Source organism: Solenopsis invicta, chromosome 14 (assembly GCF_016802725.1).
Source record: "Solenopsis invicta isolate M01_SB chromosome 14, UNIL_Sinv_3.0, whole genome shotgun sequence".
In the NCBI taxonomy this organism is placed as follows: Eukaryota; Metazoa; Arthropoda; class Insecta; order Hymenoptera; family Formicidae; genus Solenopsis; species Solenopsis invicta.
Genome location: NC_052677.1, coordinates 4058757 through 4076680, shown reverse-complemented (window position 1 = coordinate 4076680; position 17924 = coordinate 4058757). Strand labels below are relative to the sequence as shown.

General features: G+C 37.7%; 1 long non-coding RNA gene across 1 annotated transcript; it reads left to right on the top strand.

The window, feature by feature from the left end:
- Nucleotides 1–10739: 10739 nt before the first annotated feature.
- Nucleotides 10740–11358, top strand: LOC120359523. Its single transcript, XR_005576283.1, has 2 exons — nucleotides 10740–10797; nucleotides 11231–11358. It is a non-coding gene; the product is annotated as an uncharacterized LOC120359523 (long non-coding RNA).
- Nucleotides 11359–17924: the final 6566 nt, after the last annotated feature.

Sequence of the window (17924 nt, the reverse complement as noted above, 5' to 3'; positions counted from 1 at the left end):
CGCGATATTTAGTTTTGAAATATTTTTAAAAAGAATGTGCGAAGATACGAGAGTAAAGTCAGGCTAAAAAGATGCGAGTATACGAGAGTAAAGTCAGGCTAAAAAAACATGTGTTTCAAATGCTCAGTCGTCTAAGGTTACTTTAGACGAATGGTCGAGATAGGTCGTCTGTTTATATGAAATAGATCTCCTTACGAAAGTCCGCATGGCCCTTAGCGACGAAGAATGCTCTAGCTCTTCAGTCTCAGTCGAGCTCGCGTGACTGTAACAACACAAAAATGGGTTACGGTCCAAATATTCCAGTGCAAATATCGCTTCCGGAAATAGAATTAGGTTTAGTGATGCCTGAGCCTCTTCAACCTATAAGTTTCCGGGAGTTTGTGCTACGTTTTAGTGAGCTGGGTGCCCGTTACCGTTTCTTTAGGCTGGAAGAACCAGCCGTTCGCCATCGTGCTGCGGTTGTGCCCATAGACAATTATGTAAATTGGTGGCCCGATGGACCAATTTTCCATGGTGGTCGCGGGAATGGCCGCTTGGTGCCCCCCCGTATAGACTTGCAGCCTATACGCCGACCTCATCTCGATCGCTACAACGCGCTTCTACGTGGCCGCGGACATGGTCGCTTGGTCCCCCCTCGTATAGACTTGCCACCTATACGCCCGCCTCGTCATCTAGATGATGATAATGCTCCCGAAGTTGCTCCTCGTGGTCAGGGGGCAGCTTTAATGCGGCGTGAGAGGGCTCAAGATCAGTCCGGACCTTCTCAAGATCGGGCTCCGGTCGAGAAGAAGAAGGAGGAGGAGGAGGAGGAGGAGCAGGAGGAGCAGCAGGAGGAGGACAAGGATCCAATATCATTTCGATCCTCTTCTCCCCGAGGACGAGGATTCCGCGGACGAGGACGAGGACGAGGACGAGGACGAGGAAGCCGCGGACGAGGAAACCGCGGACGGGGAGAACAATAACAATAGTAATAGTAATAGGGGAGGGGGGGTGGCAAGCGGCGGCGGGCAGCGGCGGGCAGCAGTTGCAGGCGAGCGGTAGTGGTGGCAGGCAGGAACAATTAAGCGGTAAATTTTTTTTTTTAATTATTTTTTTTTTTATTGTTTTTTTTAATTATTATTTTCTGCGCGGCGGCGTTAGGCCCGCGCGCTTCTAAGAAATTCGCGGATCGGTTCAAAGTCGGACAACGAGGGTTCCTCTCCCCCCTCCCCCTCCCCTCCCACCCAACGGCGGTTATCACGTGTTGAGGTATGCCGCTACCGACAAAGTACCCTGTTTTGATAAACATTGGTCGGTACACTGCCCTTGTTTATCAAAACTGATAAACGGTGCAAGCACGTGTACATTCATACCTACTTCCCCGCACCCACAGTTCCCCCGCACACCTCACCCCCCTCGTTGCGCCTGGCTTTGAACCGGCTCTTATATGCTACTCTGTGGATATGAGTTGGTAAGAATAAATGCGCTTATTTTATGCTGCATTAACTATTAAAAATAAATTTTTTTATAATTAATTAATACAAGGGTTTTTTTATAGATTGAAAGCGATTTTACGTTCGAAAAAGGAAGAGAAGGAGCGCTATATACTAGGTGGCCAGAATTGTCTAAAAAACTTCACAATTTAATGAAAATTGAAATAAAAGATCATGCTGCGAAGGAGTTACTGGAGACTCTTTCTTTTCCTAATGTTTCTGAGGGTAAATTATATTACTATTTTAATTGAATAAATATACGAGGTGTGTTCAAAAAGTATCGCGAATTTTGTGTTTTTTCAAAAATTATTTATTTATTCATGAATATCTATTTTGTCCCCTTCAAAGTAATCCCCATGAGATATTATACACTTGTGCCAACGGTTTTTCCAATCTTCGAAGCACTTCAAAAAATCATTTTTTTTTATCTTGTTCAGCTCCTCCTTCGATGCCGTCTTTATCTCGTCAAGCGTAGCGTAACGTCGTCTTTTCATGGGCCTCTTCAGTTTAGGGAACAAGAAAAAGTCACAGGGGGCCAGATCTGGGGAATACGGTGGCTGCGGCATCATTAGTGTGTTGTTTTTGGCCAAAAAGTCGCGCACAAGCAACGATGTGTGAGCAGGGGCGTTATCGTGGTGCAAAAGCCAATTTTTGTTCTTCCACAAATCCGGGCGTTTCTGGCGGATTGCTTCGCGCAAATTGCGCATAACTTGCAGGTAATATTCCTTATTGACCGTTCTACCCTGTGGCAAGAACTCATGATGCACCACGCCCCTGCAATCGAAGAAAACTGTCAGCAAAACTTTCACATTCGACCGAACTTGGCGCGCTTTTTTCGGTCTTGGTTCGTGCGGCAGCTTCCATTGAGATGATTGAGCTTTGGTTTCCACGTCATAACCATAAACCCACGATTCGTCACCAGTTATGACCCTCTGGAGCAAATTTGGGTCGTCGCGGACAGAGTCCAACATCTCATTAGCAATGTTCATGCGATGCTGTTTTTGGTCGCAATTGAGCAATTTTGGTACGAATTTCGCGGCGACCCGTCTCATGCCCAAATCATTGATAAAAATCGAATGGCACGAGCCAATCGATATGTTTAGGTCCTCAGCAACTTCTCTAACGGTGATTCGACGATTGGCCAATACCATTTTCTCCACTTCATTAATTTTTTCGTCTGTTGTTGAAGTGCTCGGGCGTCCGGCACGCTCTTCGTCGTTCACATCTTCTCGGCCTTCTGAGAACATTTTGTACCACCGATAAACGTTGCTTCGGTCCAAGGTAGCTTCTCCGTATGCCACAGTCAACATTCGGAATGCATCCGCGCACTTAATTTCGTTTTTCACACAAAATTTGATACAGGTTCTTTGATCCATTTTTTTGAATAGATAAAAATCGAAGACGATCCAAAACACGTGCAAGCAAAGCAGCTGTCAACAATTAAGTGAACATTCAAAATGGCCGAGCTTGTCGGCATAAGTGAGAGACATGAGTACCAACATAACGCCACAAAAAGATCAAAATTCGAATATACGTAACCCGCGAAAATTCAAAATTCGCGATACTTTTTGAACACACCTCGTATTTTGATGTGAAATAAATACTTTTTATAATAAATACGTAATTACGTTTTACAGCTGAAAGGGACTTGAAATTGTTATTTCTCTTACCAGCTCTGTGTCCACCAGTATGTAAAATCAGAAAGTCAAAAACTATATGGAAACTAAGTATCGAAGAAGCACAGGCTTCTTTTATTTTGCACGTTAAGGTACATAAATAATTTAGAAATATATATGTATATTTTAAAATAATGCCGAACATTGTTGCTATTTAATTACTATATTTTTTTAAATCTTGATTAAATTTGCAGTAGCACATTTTACTTTCAAATATTTCATTATTGTATCATTATACTTTCTTTTAAAAATTGTAAAGTTAATATATCCTTTTATTTTTAATAAAATAATTATCTTCAAAAATTATTCACTTTACAAAATGGAAATTTAGCAATATTTAAATTTCAGACCCCAGGTGACATCGATAAAACAGTGGCCGAAATGCGAGATAAGTATGCCAATTTTGGTGCTCAACTTCAACCTTTCGTCATTGTGGTAGGACCAGCATTGTCAGAAATTACTGGATTCTACGTGAACATAGATGACACAAGATATCGTTTTGAAAGTATTCTCGCTGCTGTGGACTTATGCTTCAAAAGCTTTCATGTTTTGCACGCGGAATACCCAAAACCAAGTGAGCCAATTTGGCTGTTTCTCCAAAAAGTGTGTATTTTTTAGACACCCCCTGGGATAAAAAACTGTCTTGTGTCGCAACTCTCGTTGCTTCTGTGCAAAATATTAATAATCTTCCAATGTAATATTAATTATCTTTCCATTTAACAACATAATTTAGGACTTGTTACAGTTAGACGAACTTGAATGCACAGACATTAGCGCACCATTATCCCACAGCAGAGTCAGTCACTTTATATAATTATTTGTTAAAAATCTAAACGAGCATTAGCAATTATCTCTCTAAATTATAATATCAAAATGTTCATTTGCTATATTTGTCGTTTTTCAGCACTTACTTCATCTCTTTTATGGCGTCATTTTAAAATTCATCATTTTATCATTTCTCGCAATAAATATGTATGTAAACAACAAAATTGCATTAGTGAATTTCAAGACGCATGGGCTTTTAAAAAACATCTTGATAGAAAACACAGCCATGAAAAAAAAAAGATATACACGAGCCAGACAATTCTTCAGATACTAAATCACAATCTCTTTCTTTTCCAATATTGTCAACAGAACCTATCTTAACTTCCCCAGATGAAAATGAATCTTTTGAAAATGTTAACAGTAATATGTCCAGAGATTTAAAAACTCTAATAAAGAATTCAGCAGGACTTTTTGTGGCTAAATTACATAATCAAACAGCAGTTCCTTGAAATGTCGTACAAAACTGTATTAGTTTTACTGAAGAATTTTTTAAATGTGGTATGTTCGATATTTTATTATAAAAGATAAAATTTTCAATATTCTTAAAAAAGAAAATTTTACAGAAATGGATAAGAATAATTTGGAAATTATATTCAGTAGTGCAAGAAACCCTCTACAAGATTTCAATACAGAATATAAGAGAATACAATATTTTAAGCAGACAGGATATTTCACTGGACCTAAATCATATATAATTGGTGAAGCTAAAACCTATAAATTAATTAATGGTGTAAAGATGGAGGAAACTGTAAATGTCAAAGGCCAATTTATTTCAGTAAAAGAGGTTCTCAGCATTTTTCTTAGTTTACCTAATTTTTTACAAATTATTTTAGATTACATGGAATATTGATACAACAAAATAGATACACAATTCATGTGCAATATTGTACATGGAAAATTATGGTCTCAAATAAGAAAAAATTTTGGTGATAAAATTGTAATTCCACTCATCGTATTTATTTTGACGAATACGAAACAAATAATGTTATAGGTTCTCATACTGGGGTTGACAAGATAGGAGCAACGTATTTTATGTTATCTACTTTACCTCCACAATTTCAGTCTATGTTAAATCATATTTTTTTAATTTTATTATTTCGTGATATGGACAGAAAAACTTTTGGAAATAAAGCAACTTTCAAGCCTCTCTTAGAAGAATTACATGATTTAGAAATAAATGGATTGCTAATTAATAACGTTAGAGTTTACTTTGCTTGTATTCTCGTTACAAGTGATAATTTAGGAATACATCAAATTTGTGGGTTTGTTGAAAGTTTCTCAGCTAATCGGATTTGTCGTTTGTGTAAGATTGAGATAAAACAACAAATTGTGGAAGATCCCAATTTATTCCGTCAAAGCCGAGATTATGAGGAAGATCTTAAATCTGACGTTTCTGAAACAGATTTAACTGAATATTGCATATGGAATGATTTACCCTCTTTTCATATAATGGAAAACGTGTTTTTTGATTCAATGCATGATTTCTGGGAGGGTGTTTGTGTGTACGATTTAAGCACATTATTATTACATTATATACAAATAAAACGTTTTACGTTACAAGATATTAATGAATCATGGCATTTAATTCCCGTAGACAAAGGAAATGCTGTACCGTGTTTAAAAAAAGAGAAACTAATGCAAAACAAATTAGGTTTTTCTGCTTCTGAAACTTTAACTTTTGTTAAATATCTCGGAATTATAATTGGTGATTGTATTCCAGTGAACAATAAATATTGGGATTTGTATTTATAGTATACCTTAGAAATATTGGTGACATTATCAATTTGAGATATTTTCATAAAGATTGCATTACTCTATTAAAAACATTGATTACTGAACACCATGAACTTTATGTACAATTGTTTGGTGAAAAATTAAAGCCAATACATCATTTTCTTCTGTATTATCCGAGAATAATTAAACTTATTGGTTCACTTAGGAATGTCTGGTGCATGAGAGCAGAGGCTAAACCATCAAAAGTAACGGCTCACGTATCAAATTCACGGGTAAACTTACCGTATACACTTGCCATAAAGAATCAATTACAGCAATGTTACAGTTTTATGTGCAAAGATTCTCTTATTGATAGGTTAGAATGTGGTCATGGTCAAATAGTTACAGATGAAACATTACGTAATATGAATCATATGTTGCCCGATGTTTCTACATAAATTCCATAGTCTATACTGTGCCATGGATTATTATTGAAAATATTACTTATAAACCATCTATGGTAATTATCATAGGATATGAAAATCATCTATTACTTTTTGCTGAAATCGTTAATATTTTAGTTAATGCTGAAAAAAAGGGGGATTTTTTTTAATAAAAAGCATAATTACTTGTGGTTGGTCATCTCATGTCTGTGCATTTCAAGTTCAATTAACCAATAACTTATCTTCAGTCAGTTACAACAAACTGTTCAACAAATTTCCAACCTGTATTCAAAGTTCAGGAAATGGAAAATATTTCATAGTATATAATGAATCTTAGTTTTAAACGAAGCATTTACAATGAGATACGGAAAAAAGATACAATGACTCTTTAATAACAGCATTTAAAAGAATCTTTTAATGTTACATTTGATGCGCTACATTAGATTATAAAAAAGCTTTGTACAAAAAATGTCCCTTCCATTTTTTAAATAGTGTAAATCATTATCAACTATTCGTTATTTTAAGGAAAGGAAAGTTTATTTGATATAAATTTTAATTAACACACAAATTGCATAAAACAAATTATTAAACGAGATTATAGATTTATTAGTACTTAAAGTATTTAGATGTACAAAAGGAAGGTGCAAACAGAAAATTTGTGATACTATATATAATAAAATTCATTTATAGGAAAAAGATTATTTGTAAGCTCAAAACTTACATAGCAAAAGTATTACAGTAAAAGTTTAATGTAAAGATCTTTTTTACAATGTTATATTTTATATAACTTTTACGAATTTGTTGCTTTAAGAAAAGCTTGAGATACATTGTTTTATTGTTCTCCAATTTGGCAAAAAAAAACAAAACTTTTGTTTACAACATAATAAAAACACATGTAATTGAATATTTATCTTGTATCTTTTCCTTTATTGTAACTAAGATGTTAATTTTCACTTGTAGTATTTTAAGATGAAATAAACATAATGAAAGAAAAGAAATGCACTTTTTTTGTGTCATTCAATATACTATTTGTAAACTATGATATGGGTGTAATTTAAAACAATGTGAATAAATTAATTTCTTGTGTACTTAAAAAAAACGAAGAAAAACATTTGCATACACAGGGTGAGTCATTTTAGTCTATAGACCCGAATATCTTCCAAATAACGGTATCTACAAAAAAATGATTTAGATAAAAATTGACCAGAACAGAGGGGGTCATTCAATTGTACCGATGGTTTTTTTAAATGGGACACCCTATTTTTGACTGCGGATTTCAAAAGAGCGGAAAATTTTACATCAAACTTGTCTTATGAAAAAATTGTTTTTGCGACCTTGGAAAGGTCAAAAATGAAGGTGAAACGCCTGAAAAACGATCTGATGTACTTTTTCTGAAATGACGTGGTTTTCTGGGTAACACAAATGTGCATAATGCTTAAACAAAGTCAATGAATTGTAAAAGTGTTAATCACTTTGACTAGCTTGACCTTGAGGTCAATTTTCAGGTTGTTTGATGCTCATAACGCATTTTTTGATTAGTAAATCCTATTTTTGACCGCAGGACCCGTTTCTTGACAATGGGCTCTTAAACAATGGCACTTTTTACATGAGCATAGGGATTGTTTAGTTTTTCGACCTGACCTTTTAATTGTCATATCAAGGTCAAAAGCACTTTCATCTTACTTTTAGCGTTACCCGGAAACAAAAACGTGGACGTAGTAAGTTCTGTTTCCTTTAGGGTGCTTGATTATCGTGAGTCCCCTTCCCTCTCACGTCGGAGTGCTTGATTATCGTGAGTCCCCTTGCCTCTCACTGACACTGTAATTTAAATGAATTACTCACGGAGTAATTGTTCAAAATTACCTCCGTTGGCTTCGAGGCATAACTGCAATCTGTTTTGAAAACTATCCACAGTTCTAAGCAGGGTAGCTCTAGGAATGGCTGCACAAGCTCTACAAATGCGGTCCATAAAATCATCTCTTGTGGTTGGTCGTTCAGCAAAAACAACATTTTTCAAGTATCCCCATAAAAATAAATCAGGCGACGTCAAATCTGGTGAGCAAGGAGGCCATTCAACTGGACCTCTTCGTCCAATCCATCTGTCATTGTAACTGGCATTCAAAAAGGCACGTACAATGAGTGCATCATGTGGTGCAGCACCATCTTGTTGAAACCACATTCTTGCTCTTATTGCTAAGTCAACATCTTCTAATAAGCCTGGTAAGTGATCTCTTAGCAACGATAAGTAACTGTGTCTATCAACGTTCTCTTCAAAAAAATAAGGTCCAATCAAATAACCATTTACAATGCCGCGCCACACCATAATACTCCATCGATTTTGATGATCTATTGGCCTATACCAGTGGGGACTAACATCTGACCAATAATGGCAGTTGTGTCTATTAAGTTGTCCGTCACTATAAAATTTAGCCTTATCTGAGAAAAGCACATACCTAAAAAAATTAGGATCATCGTGTAACATTTGTAAAGCCCACTGGCAAAAAGCAATACGCATCAGATGATGATTAGGCTGTAAAGCCTGCGTAAGAGTGATGTGGAAAGGGTGATAATTTAGAGCTCTTAAAATTCTAACAACAGTTCTTTGTGGTATACCTATTTCCCTTTCAATCTGGCGAGTACTAGCACGAGGATTAAGGTGAAGTATTGCTAAAATAGTTACAGCTCGCGCATCATTTTCCTCATATTCATGATGTTGACGTTGACGAACAAGATGTCCATTGCGAGCTCTTTGGACTAAACTACGTATTGTCATATCAGTTGGATGTCGCCTTTCAGGAAAGCGTTGAGCATAAAGCCTTGATGCTGCATTGTAATTGCTATGACACTCCTCTAAAACTAATATAATATCAACAATCTCATTAGGACTATAATCAGCCATTCTGGAAAGGTAACTCGTGAATGTAATTACTTACATACCCTGTATGTATGTTTGGAATTTTTAAATTTAAGCAACTTTTGTAACGCTGGGGGTTTTCGTGCGGTTCTGGTAGGTGTCAGGATACGGTTGCGGATAAGCTCGTCGGATTGGTCGGGTTCGGTATAATAATCGCACTCGGTATTTAGTTAACAAAAATACTAGATCGTTATTTGGATGTGATGTTTACAAGTAGCTTCATTAGCTGATTGTGTCTAACGCCTCGTGACAAGTGGACCCAGCCTTAGCGGGGGCGCGATTGGCTCGCGGTGGTCGCGGCGACCAATTGCCGCTGCGCGGTCGGAATTGCGAGCGGTAGTAACGATAAGCGCGCGGTGACGCGTGGGCTAACGAGCGCGCTAGGCGAGAGCCAAGACTGAAGTTCGAAACAAGAGTTTTTAATAACCGCGAGAGTACGCATGAACCGGTAAAGTGTCAAAAGATAATTCTAACTTAAACAGAGACATAATAAGAACTGAAGTACTAGAACTACGAAATCATAAGAATGCAAATAACTCTAACTTAAATTAAATCGCGAGGTTTGAAACGGACTCGGTGTCCGGAGATCGGGGAGCCGCGGAACGCGGGATCGGAGCGACGGCGACGATTCCGCCTCTCGCCCGAGCCGCCTCGTGCAAAAAGAGGCGAAGTTCTCGTCAGGACGCGGATGCCCTGACGAGGCTTTAGGTTACGAGAGACTCTTCCCTGAGGGAGAGGACGGATGGGATTGGCTAGGGATACCCAGCCTGCGGACTTGACGAGGATGCTCGTCTTGGGCGGTGATTCGCCGAGGATACTCGGCTACGGAACACGGCGAGGATGCTCGCCGTGATTGGCTGTGTACGGTATTCGGTATGACAGGATTAGCCGAGGATACTCGGCTAGCCGGAACGACGAGGATGCTCGTCGAGGGTAGTCAGGATGAGGCGAGTATTCTCGTCCTCTTGGGAGTCGGAGTGCGGTCGAGGATACGGTCGGATTCGGCGGACCGGGAAGATCTGTCTCGGCGTTCCCACTGCCGGCTTATATATCCGAACGCACGGTTGGGCGGACCAATCCGTGCGTTCGGTCGGCTGGTCCGGAGTGGGAGCGTTGCCGAAAGCCACGGGCGGCGCGCGTGCTGCCGCGTGATCGCAACGACAGGTTAGCCCATGGTGGAAGTATAACATGGGGTGCGTTCCACTTAACGACCGCAACGCCCGCGAGCATTATCTGTCTTTGTTTAACTTCAGGCGAACAACAAGGATGAAATGATTCCGCGGGCGTTGCGGTTGTTAAGTGGAACGTACCCATGGTGTGCTCAATTTGGCTAAACCACGCCCCTTTTCACGGCAAAGTGTCTCTTATTCCTGAAGGCTGCCAACTGTGAAAAAATGAAATATTTAATGTCGGAAAGTTGCTGAACCTAGATGGTCGCATCTTTGTCACATGTACGAATGCGTGCATTGCGTCTTTTTCTGTCATACCAGCGCCGCCAGCGTCATTGCTCCAATTTCAGCGCCTTTGCTTCATAGCGTCCATAGCGTCCATAGTAACAACACGTATTTTTAGGTTATTTTTTAAACTTTATTGTAAAATAAAGTGAAAATGGTACGTTGTGTAGTGAAATCGTGTAAAAATTGCAACGAAACGTGCTTGCCGGCGCAAGTAAGCTTTTTCCGATTTCCGGAAAATGCGTGAAGGCTGAATTCAGAGAATCGGAAAGAGTTTTATGCCGAAAAATATTAAGAATGGTAAGTCTTATTAAATATTATTAGCCAATTTTTTGTAATGACATTATTTCCATTACAATTTGTATTACACACACACAGGCACACACACAACATTCCAATACTGTTCCAATAGAAAATATTGTAAATATTCGTATCTTAATAGAGCAACCTAACCTAACACCAATTACTTGATATACATACTAACCAACAACTTTCTATTTAATTATCTTAACTTTTGCAATAATTTTAAAGAATAGTACATTAAACTGATGCAATATGTTTCAAGATAATTTAAATGTACATATCATGTATACATTTATACATATTGTCGAAATTAAAATAATTTAATAGGAAGTTACATAGCACACATCAAGTGCTTGATGTAAACTAGGACAATTGTTAACTTATTAATTGTTAGTTAACTTAACTATTATTCTGTCATTTGAATTTTCAGCAAATATACGCTTAGCACACTTCACAGAAGATTTGTTTGTGAGAAGTAAGAAGATTTGACCTCCTATGGACATTCGAAGACGGTCGCATTTGCCGAGTGCAGTTCCAACATTATTGTTACCAAAAACGGAAAATAGATAAACATGAATAAATAATAATTGATGTATTAATTACTGAAAAATACATTCCTTTTTTTGCATAACATTATCAAAGTAACATTTATGTTTTCTATTTTAGTGACAATGAAAGTAATATGGACTTCAAAGTCATAGCCGAAGATTTTCCGCTTCCCGTCATGAAAATGTACATGCAGTCTTCCGAGTTACTCGTCAGCCCTGATGATCCATCGAATATACAGGAATGTATGATAGATGTAGAATCACCAGGGTCGATTTAGAAGGTAAGAACAACATTGAACGATTACTGATGATAGTAATTTGCTATCTTAATGTGCCACGAAATTCTTGGTATATACAATAAACAATAATGTTTTGTTTCATTATTACAGTAATTGAAGGCTGGAGGAAACATATGCAATGTGTCGAACGCCACCAAAAACAAGAAAAAAATGAAAAAATCAAATAGAACTTTTAGCTCTTAGCTTTTTAACTTTGAAATGTATAAAATAATAAATAATTATGTGTATCTAAAAACTGTATAATATAAGAATTGTGTATAATAAATTATTATATTTATCATGAAACCTGCATAAAAAATAATGACTTATTTCTACACATTTTCTCGGTAGAGATTGTCTTAGTCAGTTCATTCGAAAACAGCAACATATACCTCAAGCATAAAATCAATGAATATTATTTTATTTTATTTAATTTAACTATCTCAACTATTTTTTTCTTTTTATTCTTAATGAAACAATATCTTCAATTTTCAATAATTTCTTATTTACAAAAAATTGATATTCTGTAACAATTTGTGGACTTAATAATTCTATTTATTTCTTGTTTTGGAAAAAATTCTTGTATATCAATGGTTGTTTTTAAAATTTTTAAGAACTTTATTTTTTATTATTAAAATTATCGTAAAATTTATTACGATATTTATATTTGTAGTGTTATTTCAAATATTATTTTATTATTAAATACTATTAATCTTTATATTTTACACAAACTGTTTAATTTTTATTAATTTTTTACAATGAGCGCAGTTAGTCTTTCGTGTCGTGTTGTATTTAATAACATTTATTTACAGCGGTAACTATCTACAAGAAAAGAGACAGAGTGAAAATAGAAAACGTCCGACAAAGACAGTTATATCAGGTGTACAGACTTTAGAAAGTGAAATACTTCAACTTTTCACAGTTGGCAGCCCTCTGGAATAAGAGGCAGAAAAACGACAGAGAGCGCAGATTTTAGAGAAAGAAGGCTGCAAATTGAGCACACCATGCTATCCCTTCCACCATGGGTTAGCCCTGTGCGCGCACGTGGCGTTCTGCCGGTGTTTCGCTCGGGTGGACGGAGTGGAGTGGCAGTGCGCGCGAGGTGGAGGGGCGTTTTGTTACACTTTAAATAGTAAATTTTTCAATTATGCAGAAGTGAGTAAGAAAGAAAAGGAATAAAACTCTATTATAACAATAATTATAAATCTTAAATCAAACGTAATTGTTTAGTTTTTTCAATCGTTGATTATTAGCATTAGGTATCGCAGTGCTGTCAGCTACTTGCAACTTTCGGCCGGATTCTTCGACGCACGCCTATTGCTCCCCTCCCACCACTCGCGCCTTAGCAACGGCGCCGCCGGACGGCGTAACTAAGGAGCGCGATACATCATCTCAGGACCGTGCGTTACGCCCTCCGGCGACGCCGTTGCTAAGGCGCGAGCGGTGGGAGGGGAGCAATAGGCGTGCGTCGAAGAATCCGGCTGAAAGTTGCAAGTAGTAATGTTTAAGCATTATGCACATCTGTGTTACCCAGAAAACCACGTCATTTCAGAAAAAGTACACCAGATCGTTTTTCAGGCATTTCACCTTCATTTTTGACCTTTCCAAGGTCGCAAAAACAATTTTTTTATAAGACAAGTTTGATGTAAAATTTTCCGCTCTTTCGAAATCCGCAGTCAAAAATAGGGTGTCCCATTTAAAAAAACCATCGTGACCTTGAAATAACCTTCAAAATTGACCTCAAGGTTAAAACCAATGGTACAATTGAATGACCCCCTCTGTCCTGGTCAACTTTTATCTAAACCATTTTTTTGTAGATACCGTTATTTGAAAGATATTCGGGTCCATAGATTAAAATGACTCACCCTGTATATTAAGTGAATAGGAATAATAAATCATGTGTTTTTATATTGCTTGAATCTGTATTTTATTTATCAGAATATTTAAATACGTTTATTATAATAACTAAAAATAATACTTGTTTACTTTGGACAGTTTAATTAAAATCTGAATAGCAAAACAAATAAAAAAATTAATTTACATAATGAATAAAGTTAACTATTAAAAACTATTAATTAAGAACAAATATTATATATAGATGTGGCAGTCTATAAGTATCACAGTTTTGCCTTTTTTGTGCATTAATACTTAAAGTAAATAAAAAATGTTCTTTCAGTAATTAATAATAATTATCGTGGAAACACTTAAGTATAACATAAATATTCTTAGCAGATAAAACTTTATGTATTTATATATTTAAATTATTGAACACTTCATCTATGTTCATACAACAACGTAAAAATATTGGAAGTATGATAAAGTCTGCACTCAGAAAAATCTTTTTGTTGTTATAACAAAAATTTTGTTGCGATAACAAAATTTATTTGTCAATATATAACCAACATTTTATTTTGTTAAAAATACCAAATAATTTTGTTAACTTGAGTATTGTTGTTCCAACAAAATATTTTGTTGTAGTAAAAAAACTAAAGTTAACAAAATTATTTGGTATTCTTAACAAAATAAAATGTTGGTCATATATTAACAAACAAATTTTGTTATCGCAACAAAACTCAAGTTAATAAAATTATTTAGTATTTTCAACAAAATAAAATGTTGGTCATATATTGACAAACAAATTTGTTATCGCAACAAAATTTTTTTGTCATTGTACATCCACGGCAATTGATTCTGTCCTTCGAAAAATTTTCTAAACTAACAAGTCGCTATCTTTCTACATACTTACAATTCATGACTAACGTAATGACCAATAAGCTCTAGTTGTTACATTAATCATGAAATGCGAGTATGTTGAATGATAATGACTTCTTAGTGTGGAAAATTTTCTGAGGGACAGAATCAATTACCGTGGGTGTACATATTTTACAGAAATATTTAGAAAACATTATATAAAAGTTTATTAAATATATATACCATAATAGATGCGTAAAAATAAAAACATTAATTTTATTAAAATAAAAGTACAATATATATTCTATACCAAGAAAACTTTGTTCCAAAATTGGTTTACCCACAATTAATAATAACTGAAACAATTTGTATCAGAATATAAATTTATAACAAACCGCACCCCCCTCGGGCAGTCCATCGTTCCAGGCTGTCCGGCCGAACAACCGCCGGACAGCAAGAAACTAGAGTCCCTAGAAGTACAGAGTCTGGACATCTGCCCCTAAAATGTCGGTAATGAATATGCGAGTGTATGTACGTGAGTTTTATGTGTGTGTATGTTTATCATTGTGTGCACTTGAACGTGTGTATGCTGTTATCGCATTGGCTAAAGAGGATTAAACAGAGATCCGTATTGGTGCTGCCATTTTAGGTGCAGTCCAATCACGTGGAACCCCGAGATGTCCAGACTCTCTACTTCTAGGGACTCTACAAGAAACCGGCGCACAGCGCCAATAAGAATTGTAAAACCGGCGTAGCGCGCGTATACGCATCCGCGCGTCGAAAGATCTCCGCGCGCACGCGCTCGACCGAAGTGGCGGCCGCTGGATCGATCTCGAGCGGCAGGGATTCCCCCTCCGATACCGTACCGTTCCGTACCCCCGCACCGTCCCTGCCCTCGAGACTCGATTATATAAGCGCCGCCGCTCCTACAGTCGAGGTTTCTTCTCCGTCCGCCTTCCGTCCGAGAACGAAGTATATCCTGAACGCTCAACGGAGTTAAGTGACTTAGCTTCAGTCAAGCGATTTTCACACGAGCCATTCGCGTCCTAGACCGCCAGTTCACAGGCTCAAGTCTATCTTGGGCTCCATCAGGAGATCCTGGTAGTCGGCACTTTCCCGATCCGCCGTCCTGTCTCGGTATCGACTCACGACTCGGGGTGTGGAGTTCCGCGCTTCCACCAAGAGATCTTGGCGTGAGTCGATTACCACCGCCGCCGAACATCGCGGTACTAACCGCAGCGCATCGCGATCGGGTATAAGTACAGCTGTACCGCGCGCGCGATGTCTCCGGCCGTGGCCACGGCCTTCGGCAAGGCCACGGCACCAGCGCATCAATAGGGATTCCGAATTCCGAGAATCTCTGCTCGGAATCCCGCGCCTGTAAATAAACACCGCTTGTAGATACCGCGTTTAAATCCGACCGTTCCGACTCTCGCGTTATATGTACCGTTTTTCCGTCTGCGCGTTCTGATTTTCCGTTTATCCGTCCGCGCGTAATTTTAGGCTTTTTGTTGCGTCCGTCCGCGCGTTATCGTCATTCGTCCGTCCGCGCGCCCCGTCCAGAACGTCACGATCTTGTATCATACCGTACATACGCAAAATAAAAACTCGCTTATTTAACACCCATCCAAGTCTAGTTTTCTTAGCGACCTTATCCGCGTCCTCGCCCGCCGAACTCACGCCGCCCCGTGCGCGGAAAAGCTAGGTCGTTACAAATTTATATATGTGTTTACATCTAAAATATTAGGAATACAAATTGAAAACCGCCGTTTTTTGTCAAAATTTGAGGATTGATTGTTGAAAAATGGTTACATACTTATTCTTGAAAGTATTGTCCATCGCTGGCCACTACTTTCTCCCACCTTTCGGGCAGCATACGAATCCCGCGTCGAAAAAACTGCTCATCTTTTGCGGCGATCCACGAATCGAATTTTGGCCTCTTCGTAATAATGGAAGTGCTGCTCAGCCAGGCCATGCGCCATTGATCGGAACAAGTGGTAATCTGAAGGGGCGATGTCAGGAGAATACGGCGGATGAGGTAAGACGTCCCATTTCAATGTTTCCAGATAGGTTTTAACGACCTGAGCAACATGTGGCCGAGCGTTGTCGTGCAGCAACATCACTTTTTCGTGTCTTTGCTCGTATTGTGGCCGTTTTTTCTGCAATGCTCGGCTCAAACGCATTAGTTGTGTTCGGTAGCGAGCTCCTGTGTTGGTTTCACCCGGTTGCAACAGCTCATAATAAATCACGCCGAGCTGGTCCCACCAAATACACAGCATGAGCTTCGAGCCATGGATGTTTGGCTTGGCCGTCGATGTTGATGCATGGCCGCGGTAGCCCCACGATTTTTTTCGCTTTGGATTATCATAATGGATCCACTTTTCATCGCCGGTTACAATACGATGCAGAAAACCCTTCCGTTTTTGCCATTGGAGCAGCTGTTCGCACGCGAAAAAACGCCGTTCGACGTCTCTCGGCTTTAATTCGTATGGCACCCAGTGTCCATGCTTTTGGATCATTCCCATGGTTTTCAAACGATGTGAAACAGCTTGTTGAGTCACGCCCAATGAATCTGCAAGCTCCTGTTGCGTTTGAGATGAATCTTCATTCAGTAATGTTTCCAATTATGCGTCTTCAAACTTTTTCACCTATCCGGGACGCTCTTTGTCTTCTACGCCGAAATCATCACTTTTGAAGCGTTGGAACCATTCTCGACACGTTCTTTCACTAATGGAAGCCTCACCATAAGTTTTTACAATCATTCGACGCGCCTCAGCCGCAGATTTTTTCGAATTGAAGGCAAAAAGCAAAACTTCCCGCAAATGACGCTTATTGGGCACAAATTTCGACATTTTCGATCACAAAAAAATATATAAAACCGATAAAAATTCACAACTTCAATGATAAGGAATTGTTGCCAGATGCCCAACCTTACATTTAAAATTTTTGATCTAACGTTTGGCGCCAGCATTTACCGCTGGCGCCATCTACTGGAAAACGGCGGTTTTCAATTTGTACTCCTAATAGTTATAAACATGACATAAGGTGTCAATTACTGTAAAAATATTTATTTTATTGTGTATATATATTTATGTAGTGTAATATCGCGCGCACGTATCAGTATTTGAACAAACTATATGTACCTTATATCAAATAATAAAAATTTTGTTTGGATATAGAATATAGAATATAACAATTTTATTATTAATAATTATATAAATTTTATTATATTACATGTATTTTAGGTATACAAATTTTTCGACACAAGCATTTTGGTGTATATAAGCCGTTGCCCGATTATGTAAAGAAGCATATGGAATTATTAACCAAGAATCTAAAATGTGCATTTTGAACGCATTTATGTGATTATTAAATGATACAGTCTTCATTTCTTGAACTAAAAAGTATACATTTTTCTTATTATCTAAATAAAGTATTGTTAAGAAACCGAAAATAGGAAACGAATTATCTTCGATAGCAATATTAAGAACTAGAGTACTTTTATAAACTATACTGTTAACCCAAGAAATGGGACGATAATATTCTGGTAAAAGATTACAAAACTATAAGAAATTAGAAACTTTGTGAATGCGATGTGTAATCTTGG